The sequence below is a fragment of the Pagrus pagrus genome (assembly GCF_965226575.1).
Source record: "Pagrus pagrus genome assembly, chromosome: 12".
Lineage (NCBI taxonomy): Eukaryota > Metazoa > Chordata > Actinopteri > Spariformes > Sparidae > Pagrus > Pagrus pagrus.
In genome coordinates, this window is record NC_140196.1 from 29,551,810 (window position 1) to 29,561,465 (window position 9,656).

Below are 9,656 nucleotides of genomic sequence, written 5' to 3' on the forward strand. Positions count from 1 at the left end.
GAATCGCCTGTGTCTCAGCATACCATATTCCACTAGTATATTGCTCATTTGCATATTCAAATTAATTTTCAAAGAAACGTGTAATACAAAAAATTTTACTTTTCATGGATACTTTCATTGTGTAAAGTTTCATTGTGATAGGAGTAAAGGAAAAAAATAGCCCCATTGCGGTGTACTGTTGTCCGGCCTTGTTGGCACACATCTTGGATTGATGAGAATTAAATATATTTCTAGGATTTCTTAGGACTTTTAGTATGTTGTTCTGGACACCTCATAGAAATGATGTATGATGAAAAAAATTCTATTACAATTAGTTCTATTTTTGGGTCCAAAATGAGCTAGATTGCCTGGACTAAGACTTCACCCAGCAGACCACACCCAGCAGACTTCATCCAGCAGACTTCACCCAGTAGACTTCATTCAGCAGACTTCACCCAGCAGACTTCACCCGGCAGACCACACCCGGCAGACTTCATCCAGCAGACCACACCCAGCAGACTTCACCCAGCAGACTTCAACGCACAGCAGAAAGTGTGCATACTCTAACAATAAGGTTTCTGTTCTTTTCTTTTCTTCTTTTTTAAGGCTTCATACAATCACCAACGCTTAATTAATAAATGGAAACAGTGTGTCTTATCAGCACTATAGGCACTTTCACCTTTTCTAGGAAAGAAGTGTCTTGTTGCTGTCATTTCACAGCTCTCTGCTGATGACTGACTGTATTGGTCAGATTAAGGTGAAATAAAGTATTAAAAGAAAGTATTTAAAAAGTATCAAAATCAGTGGTATAAAATAGAAAGTATCTTTTGAATGTTTCAAAAATATGGAAACATTCCTTTGATCAATATTTCTGGTGGTTTTCAGCAGCTTAAGCTGATTTTTATCAAACAAACCAAAGAGGCAGTTTTTGGTTTCCATATTCAAACTTCAGACAGTCAAACTCAGTCCCATTACATTCATCATCATTCATTGAGAATAGTGACAATATTAGCAATAAATCCTCAACTAAATCAGTGAATTTCCAAGGGTTCACAGTCTCAATGGTAAAGAACATATAAAACAACATGGGTTCAAAACATTTATAAATCTCACGTTTTTCTTGATGAAAATAATTTTGTCAGTGACAGTCCAAAAACCAAAAATCTGAGCATATATACTCAATATTATAATATATTTCATGAGTAATATTATTATCATTTATCTGAGGCTGCTCTACTGCCGAACATTTATTGTGTGTATTTATTCTTGCACATTATAAAGCTACTATAGCACCATCAGGTGGGCTCATGAGAGAATTGCATGTAAGGGAGTGAGCTGCAGTCAAATTAGGCAACTCTAACAAGCCAGGGTGTCAAAATTATTCTGTATCATACACATCATTTATTGTTTCACTATAGTGAAATAATAAATGACTCCAAACACAATCCACTGGTTGCTGCTAATGACAGAGATCATGACGACCATCAGGTGAAGGACGAGGGACAGAGGTCAGAAGAGGCTTTGGTCCTGATTTCTGGCAGCATCAGGCAGCTGACAAAAATCAACCTGGAGGATGTGCCACAACTATTATTGTATGTTTCCCATGGCTTCATATCGTGGGGGTATGTTTCGAGTTCTTTATACCGGGCAAACTGGATGAAAAATGATTCATAAATACATATGCATTGACGGGTTATTATGGATCCGTGTTTTCACTGCTGCCTCTTGACAACATGTGCAGAAGGACCCAGAGTACCGACAGAGCCGGCCCTGAGTACACATCTCTGTTGGTATGCAACACAAATATAACACACAACACAAACAGGGCTGTTGTCCCACATTGTGGATATTTCCAGTGGCTGATGCCTTGGTAACTTTCTCACATGGCTGTTGTGTCTGTTTTCTCTGCGTACAGAGCTCGCCGTGCATGTTTGCCTGTGTTTCCTACATACTGTGCATTTTATTAAAACGTTGGATTTTTCCTGAGCAATTGATGATGAATTCCCTGCTGATGGGGGCTGTGAAGGCTCTCCGGTAATCGGTGAGAGAAGAGCGCCGTGTTCCCACAGATACATCCCAACAGATGAGCTCCCATGATGCCCAGCCTTCATCGCAGGGAAACCACTGAGAGTCGTTTGGCTTCTACCATCAGCTGCTGCGTAGAGGGAGACTCTGCACTGTTTCCTCTGCAGCGGATTGAGATTCTGTTGAACTTATGGATGGCTGTCATTAATAACGCCGGGACACATCAACAGGTTGTATTCAGTAACCTCCTCCTGAACCTGTGAGCAGGCTTTTGACACATTGTGTCCAAACTGCCGACCTCCTCGAAGATCTGGTGCCGCGATGATCACCACTCAACCTTAAACAGCTGGCCGGGGTGGACCAGCTCTGATGCCGTTGTAAAGGCCTATCAGCTTTTGTCCCGTGATTGGGATCAACCTGGTGCCACTTTATTATAACACACATCTCTGTCCGTCATGCGCCAGCCTGTTTTTATGCACAACGATGAACTCAGAGAAGCCATAGTTTCTGTCGCAGCCCGGTGTGAAGAGCGTTTTCATGTTCCCAGACAGTGATCCTCACTACCAGGCTCACCGGATTGTGATAGAACAAAAGAGGGTGTCCAACTTTGAGGCTTTGCTGAGAGAGGTGACTGATGGGATACAAGCCCTGTTTGAAATGGTGAGGAACATCTACACACCGGGAGAAGGACACAGGGTGGACCGCGTAGAGAGCCTACAGAGCGGGGAGCAGTGCGTCGCCGCAGGGATGTCAAAGTCTGTCGCAAAAAAGAGAGAAATAAGTGTAACACATATAAACCATATAAAATCATTAAACTTATTCAACAGATTGTTAAACACACATTTCAATATGCTCTCTTGCAGACTTGTTGCTTGTGTTCCTTTAGTACACAAGCAACAAGCAGCAGCTACCACATGTCAATGATGGCACGCCTGCCCAAGGTTGCTGACCCCTGCTACAGTTCACTTCTTCCCTAAAGACAAGTCTCTTAACCAAATTGCACCTCAGCAGAGCATTTAATCTCACATCCAAAATGTACTGATGCAACTACAACACTTCATACACATCTGAAGATCAACTCTTCTACAACAACACTGTCAACATTTATCTCCCAACAAGATAACTGTGTCACTCACAACACAGTGACCTCAGACACTTACAAATAGTAGCATTACAATATGTATCACTATTGTACTGTACTCAAAGTTGCATGCATTTTTTTGTACTTCTTTCATGTGCATAAAATAAGAATCCATTACGACAAAGACTGACACCTGCATGGATTGTGCAACTTTTCAGAATGTTGCAGAAATTATTAACAAATGTTGCCATATGCACATGCATTTTTCCTGAAGTAATTCCAAAGTACTAAGGTGAAGTGCAGTTTTTATACAAAATGTAGTATAGATGGTGTGTAAGATTTGCTGAAAAAGACAGCATTTTTTGTGGTGGTTGAGTTTAAGTGGGAAACAATTCAGTTGAAATTTCAGTTTTGGTCATTTGATGCATTTTATGTCAAAACGTTTTTCTGTAGTTTTGTCCAAACTGACTTACTGTTTTAATCATTTAAAAGTTGCAAAGTTAACTGTACTAGCAACTATGTCACAATTATTTCATCCAAAAATGAATATTACCTCTGTAATAAGCTATTTGACCAACCATTTATGTTAACAGTTAGCAACATCAATCATTCTAAACTACAGTCTATGGTAACCTTTAGATTTCATGAAATTTAGCTTTAAACTAGGCATTTCATGATGTGTTTGTGTAGTCATTGTCACATTTTGTGTGTGTCTTTTCACACTTTCACTCCACTAGCATGTTCTTTTAGATGCTAGTTCCAGACTCTAGTGTCAGCTCTTAGTGGAGTTTGGCTGGCTGCTGAATTCAGGTTACAACATTGCTGCTTGTCACACATGCATAATTGCCTGAGTCAAAGTAGCTATTGGACAGGCCAGGTCTTCAGCAAGACAAATGGAAGAGGAGCTTGTTTGGAAAACAAAAGCCAAGTCTGAACAAAGTTAAATATTTGAACTAAAGATTGTTATTTTTTACAAATCCATAGGATGGCAGTAGCAGTTCAGTTAAGGGACAGACTGACAGTGAAACTCTGCTCTCATCTGCTCTCAGTAGAGTTCAGAGTATGGTTTACATACCTCATGATGAGGAACACTTCAGCTCTGAAATATAGCTTTATTCTTTATTACACAGAAGCTACCCAATACAGAGGAATATTAGCCTTTAAAGTGTTTCATGAGACAATGTGCCAAATAAATTACACGTTTGTTGACCAAAATAAGAATCAAAGCTAAACACAGATTCATAACATTTTCCTTCCTTCCGTTATATTGTGCTATCAGATAAACTCATATTCAAGACATACACTTACACACACAACTTAATCAAATCAAAATCAAATCAAATTTTATTTGTATAGCCCAAATTCACAAATCACAGTTTGCCTCAGAGGGCTTTACAATCTGTACAGAGACGACACCCTCTGTCCTTCGACCCTCGATTCGAGTGAGGAAAAACTTGCCCCCAAAAAAAGGCCCTTTTAACAGGGAAAAAATGCGGAAGAAACCTCAGGGAGAGCCACAGAGGAGGGATCCCTCTCCCAGGACGGACAGACGTGCAATAGATGTCGCATGTACAGAGCAGATCAACGAGATCACAATGTATACAATTATAATAGATGGTTGACAGGAAAGTACATAAAGAGGTATTACAGCAATAATAATGAAATGCACATGGAAATGTGATTACTAGTGATAACAGTAGCAGTGGTTAACGGTAAGGATAGTATGTAGTAATGCATTACAATAATAGTAGTGGAACGTATGTAACAGAGATATGACTAATATTAGCAACAGTAGTGTTGGGTGTCAGGCAGGGTCATGGCAGTAGGCGCATCCACGATCCACGACCCGGGCGCGGCCAGGATCCATGGGAGCCTGTAGGACTAGAAAGCACAAGGACTCCGGGGAAGAAGTGAAGTCAGTGGCATGCAGAGATGGGGCATGTATACAGGCATAATGTATACAGATGGAGAGGAGAGGAGGAGAGAGAAGCTCAGTGTGTCATTTGTCCCCCGGACTAGGCCTATAGCAGCATAACTAAGAGCTGGTCCAAGACAGGCCTGGCCCAGCTCTAACTATAAGCTCTATCGAAAAGGAAGGTCTTAAGTCTACTCTTAAAGGTAGAGAGGGTGTCCGCCTCCCGGACCAAAACAGGAAGATGGTTCCACAGAAGAGGAGCTTGATAACTGAAGGCTCTGGCTCCCATTCTGCTTTTGGAGACTTTAGGAACTACAAGTAATCCTGCGTTCTGGGAGCGTAATGCTCTAGTTGGGTGATAGGGTAATATGAGCTCCTGGAGATATGATGGTGCCTGACCATTAACAGCTTTGTAGGTGAGGAGAAGGATTTTAAACTCTATTCTTGATTTTACAGGGAGCCAGTGCAGAGAGGCCAATACAAGAGTAATATGATCTCTTTTCTTAGTTCCTGTCAGTACACGTGCTGCAGCATTCTGGACCAGCTGGAGACTCTTTAGAGACTTGTTAGGGCAGCCTGATAATAGAGAATTACAATAGTCCAGCCTGGAAGTAACAAATGCATGGACTAGCTTTTCTGCGTCTTTTTGACACAGGATGGGCCTGATTTTTGCAATGTTACGTAGATGAAAAAATGCAGACCTTGAAATTTGTTTTATGTGGGAGTTGAAGGACATATCTTGATCAAAGATAACTCCCAGATTCCTGACGGTGTTGCTGGAGGCCAAGTTAATGCCATCCAAACTAGCTATATCATTAGATAATGCATCTCTAAGGTGTTTAGGACCAAGTACTATAATTTCGTTTTTATCTGAATTTAACAGCAGAAAATTGCAGGTCATCCAGGTCTTAATGTCCTTGAGACATGCATGGAGTTTAGTAAGCTGATTAGTTTCATCTGGCTTTATTGATAGGTATAAGTGGGTATCATCTGCGTAACAATGAAAGTTTATGGAGTGTTTCCGAATTATATTTCCTAGAGGGAGCATATATAAGGTGAATAGTATGGGTCCAAGAACGGAGCCTTGAGGAACACCATGACTAACCTTGGTATACAGGGATGACTCATCATTAACATGTACAAACTGAAATCGATCCGATAAATAGGACTTAAACCAGTGTAATGCGGGTCCTTTAATGCCAATTAAGTGTTCCAGTCTCTGTAGTAGAATGTGATGATCAATGGTATCAAATGCAGCACTAAGATCTAGTAAGACCAGGACAGAGACAAGTCCTTTGTCAGAAGCGATTAGGAGGTCATTTGTAACTTTCACCAGTGCCGTCTCTGTGCTATGATGTGCTCAAAAACCTGATTGAAAATCCTCATATAAACTACTGTTATGAAGAAAGTCACATAGCTGGTTGGTGACTGCTTTCTCAAGGATCTTGGAGAGGAAAGGGAGGTTGGATATAGGTCTATAGTTGGCTAAAGCTTCTGGATCAAGATTAGGCTTTTTAAGGAGCGGTCTAATTACAGCTAGTTTAAATGACTGTGGTACGTATCCTGTTAATAGAGACAGGTTGATCATTTCTAGTAGAGATCTGCTAATTAAAGGTAAAGTTTCTTTCAGCAACCTAGTTGGGATGGGGTCTAGGAGACAAGTTGTTGGTCTAGATGAAGAAATCATCGAAGTTAGTTGGTGGAGGTCAATGGGAGAGAAGCAGTCTAAATATAAGTCAGAATTTACAACTGTTTCTGAGGTTCCTGTGTTTAAAGATACAATAGTGCCAGTTGAGGGCAAGCGATGATGGATTTTGTCTCTAATAGTTAAAATTGTATCATTAAAGAAGCTCATGAAGTCATTACTACTGAGCGTTGTAGGAATACATGGTTCAGTAGAGCTGTGACTTTCTGTCAGCCTGGCTACAGTGCTGAAAAGAAACCTGGTGTTGTTTTTATTTTCCTCTATTAATGACGAGTAATAGTTTGCTCTGGCATTGCGGAGAGCCTTCCTATATATTTTAAGGCTATCTTTCCAGGCTAAGCGGGATTCTTCCAAATTGGTAGAACGCCATTTCCTTTCAAATTTCCGTGATGTTTGCTTCAATTTGCGGGTATCCGAGTTATACCAGGGTGCTAACCTCCTGTGCTTTATAGGTTTCTTTTTCAGAGGGGCAATAGAGTCCAGTGTTGTTCGCAATGAGCCTGCAGTGCTATCAACAAGATGATCAATTTGTGAGGAACTGAGGTTAGCGGAGGAGTCCTCTATTATATTAAGACATGGCATTGAATTTAGTGCCAGCGGTATAATTTCCTTAAATTTAGCTACAGCACTATCAGATAGACATCTAGTGAAGGAGTTTTTGCCTAATGGTGTGTAGTCCAGTAATAGAACTTCGAAAGTTATTAAGTGATGGTCTGATAAAAGAGGATTCTGTGGAGAAACTGTTAGATTTTCAATCTCGATACCATAAGCTAGAACAAGGTCAAGGGTGTGGTCAAAACAGTGAGTTGGTTTATGTACACACTGAGAGAAGCCAATAGAGTCTAATAATGTGATAAATGCAGTACTAAGGCTATCATTAACGACATCCACATGAATATTAAAATCACCTACAATAATTACTTTATCTGATTTGAGGACTAGACTTGGTAAAAACTCAGAGAATTCAGATAAAAATTCTGAGTAAGGACCAGGTGCTCGATACACTACAACAAATAGAACTGGCTGTAAAGTTTTCCACGTTGGATGTGAAAGACTAAGAACAAGGCTTTCAAATGAGTTATAATTTAATTTAGGTTTAGGATTGATTGACAGACTTAAGTCATAAATAGCTGCAACACCACCTCCTCGGCCGGAGCCTCGAGGAATGTGAGTATTAATGTGACTAGGGGGAGTGGATTCATTCAGGCTAACATATTCTTCAGGATGCAGCCAGGTTTCAGTAAGACAGAATAAATCAATATTACAATCTGAAATTAGGTCATTTACTAATACAGCTTTCGATGACAGGGATCTGATGTTTAGGAGTCCGCATTTAATTCTCTTGTCTTGTTTGGAAGTTGCAGAGTTGCTGTTAATTTTTATTAGATTTTCATGCACAACTCCTCTTCTGTGGACTTTTGATTTGATTAATTTAATTAATTTAGGTGGTCGGGGGGCAGACACAGTCTCAATAAAGTTTTGGGTGTGCAACTGATCTAATGGAAGCTCAGAGAAGCGTGTAAGACTGCAGCTCTGCCTCCTGGTCTCAACTCTGGGTTGTCAGGCTTAGGGACCTTCGGTCAGCCAAGGCTTAGGTTAACATGATCAACGGCCTCCATTGTCATCCCTTTAAGTAGCTAGTATTCTATATATGCATGTCCTGCTAGAAAGTGGAACATTCTAGAGTAATTGTTTTGCCCTGAACTCAGCTTAGTAAGCCAAGTCAATTTTTTTTATTTGTACAGCCCAATATCACAAATTACAATTTCCCTCTGGGGGCTTTACAACTTGCACAGCATATGACACCCACTATCCTCAGAGCCTTGATTCGGATTAGGAAAACCTACGCTTCCCTTGTCCTCTTCTGTGAATTTCACTGCCTGTGGCAAGAAACTGTTCTTCAGTCTGTTTGTTTTAGATCTGATAGATCTATATCCAGAGGGCAGGGGGACAACAGGTGATGTCCGGGGTGAGTGGGGTCCTTAACAATACAGGCCAGTGTAAATGTCTGTGAGAGGGGGTAGTGTTGTTCCGATGACACGCTCCACTGCCCTCACCACCCGCTGCAGGTCCCTCCTGTCCTGTGTTGTCCAGCTGGAGAACCACACCGTGCAGCAGTAGGTCAGGAGGCTTTCTATCGCTGACCGATGGAAGTTGGTCAGCAGGTGGTGAGGGAGGTGAGTGTGTTTTAGCTTCCTGGGGAAGTAAAGTCTCTGTTGGGCCTTCCCCACCTGATGAGAGATGTGAATGGTCCAGGTGAGGTCGGCCGAGATGTGAACCCCAAGGAACTTAATGCTCTCTACCCTCTCTACCTTCTCCCCATGCATATAGAGGGCAGAAAGCGCTGTGCAGTTGGATTTCTGGAAATCCACAATCAGTTCCTTGGTTTTCGAGGTGTTTAAGTCCAGGTTATTGTCTGAACACCATTCTGTCAGATGCTGAATCTCCTCCCTGTAGGCTGACTCCTTGTTATTTGTTATCAGTCCTGCTATGGTTGTGTCAGCAGCAAATTTGACGATGGTGTTGGTGGGGTGGGTGGGGGAGCAGTCATGGGTGATGTGCGGCCTCCCATCCTGATGTGCTGTGGTCTGTTGCTTAGAAAGTCCAGTATCCATGTGCACAGTCTAAGCCCAGGTTACTCAGTTTGTGGATTAGTTTGTGTGGGATGACCGTGTTGAATGCTGAGCTGAAGTCCACAAACACAGCATTCTTACATACGTGTTGGGCTGATCCAGGCGTGTAAGGGCTGTGTGGAGTGCTGTGTTGACAGCATCCTCTGTTGACCTGTTTGCTCGATAGGCAAACTGGTGTTGGTCCAGGTCAGCAGCGATGTCAGATTTGATGTGAGAGAGGATGAGTCTCTCAAAACATTTGGTGATTATGGGGGTGAGAGCAACTGGGCAATAGTCATTAAGGCAGCTCACTGTACCTTTCTTTGGGACTGGGATGAT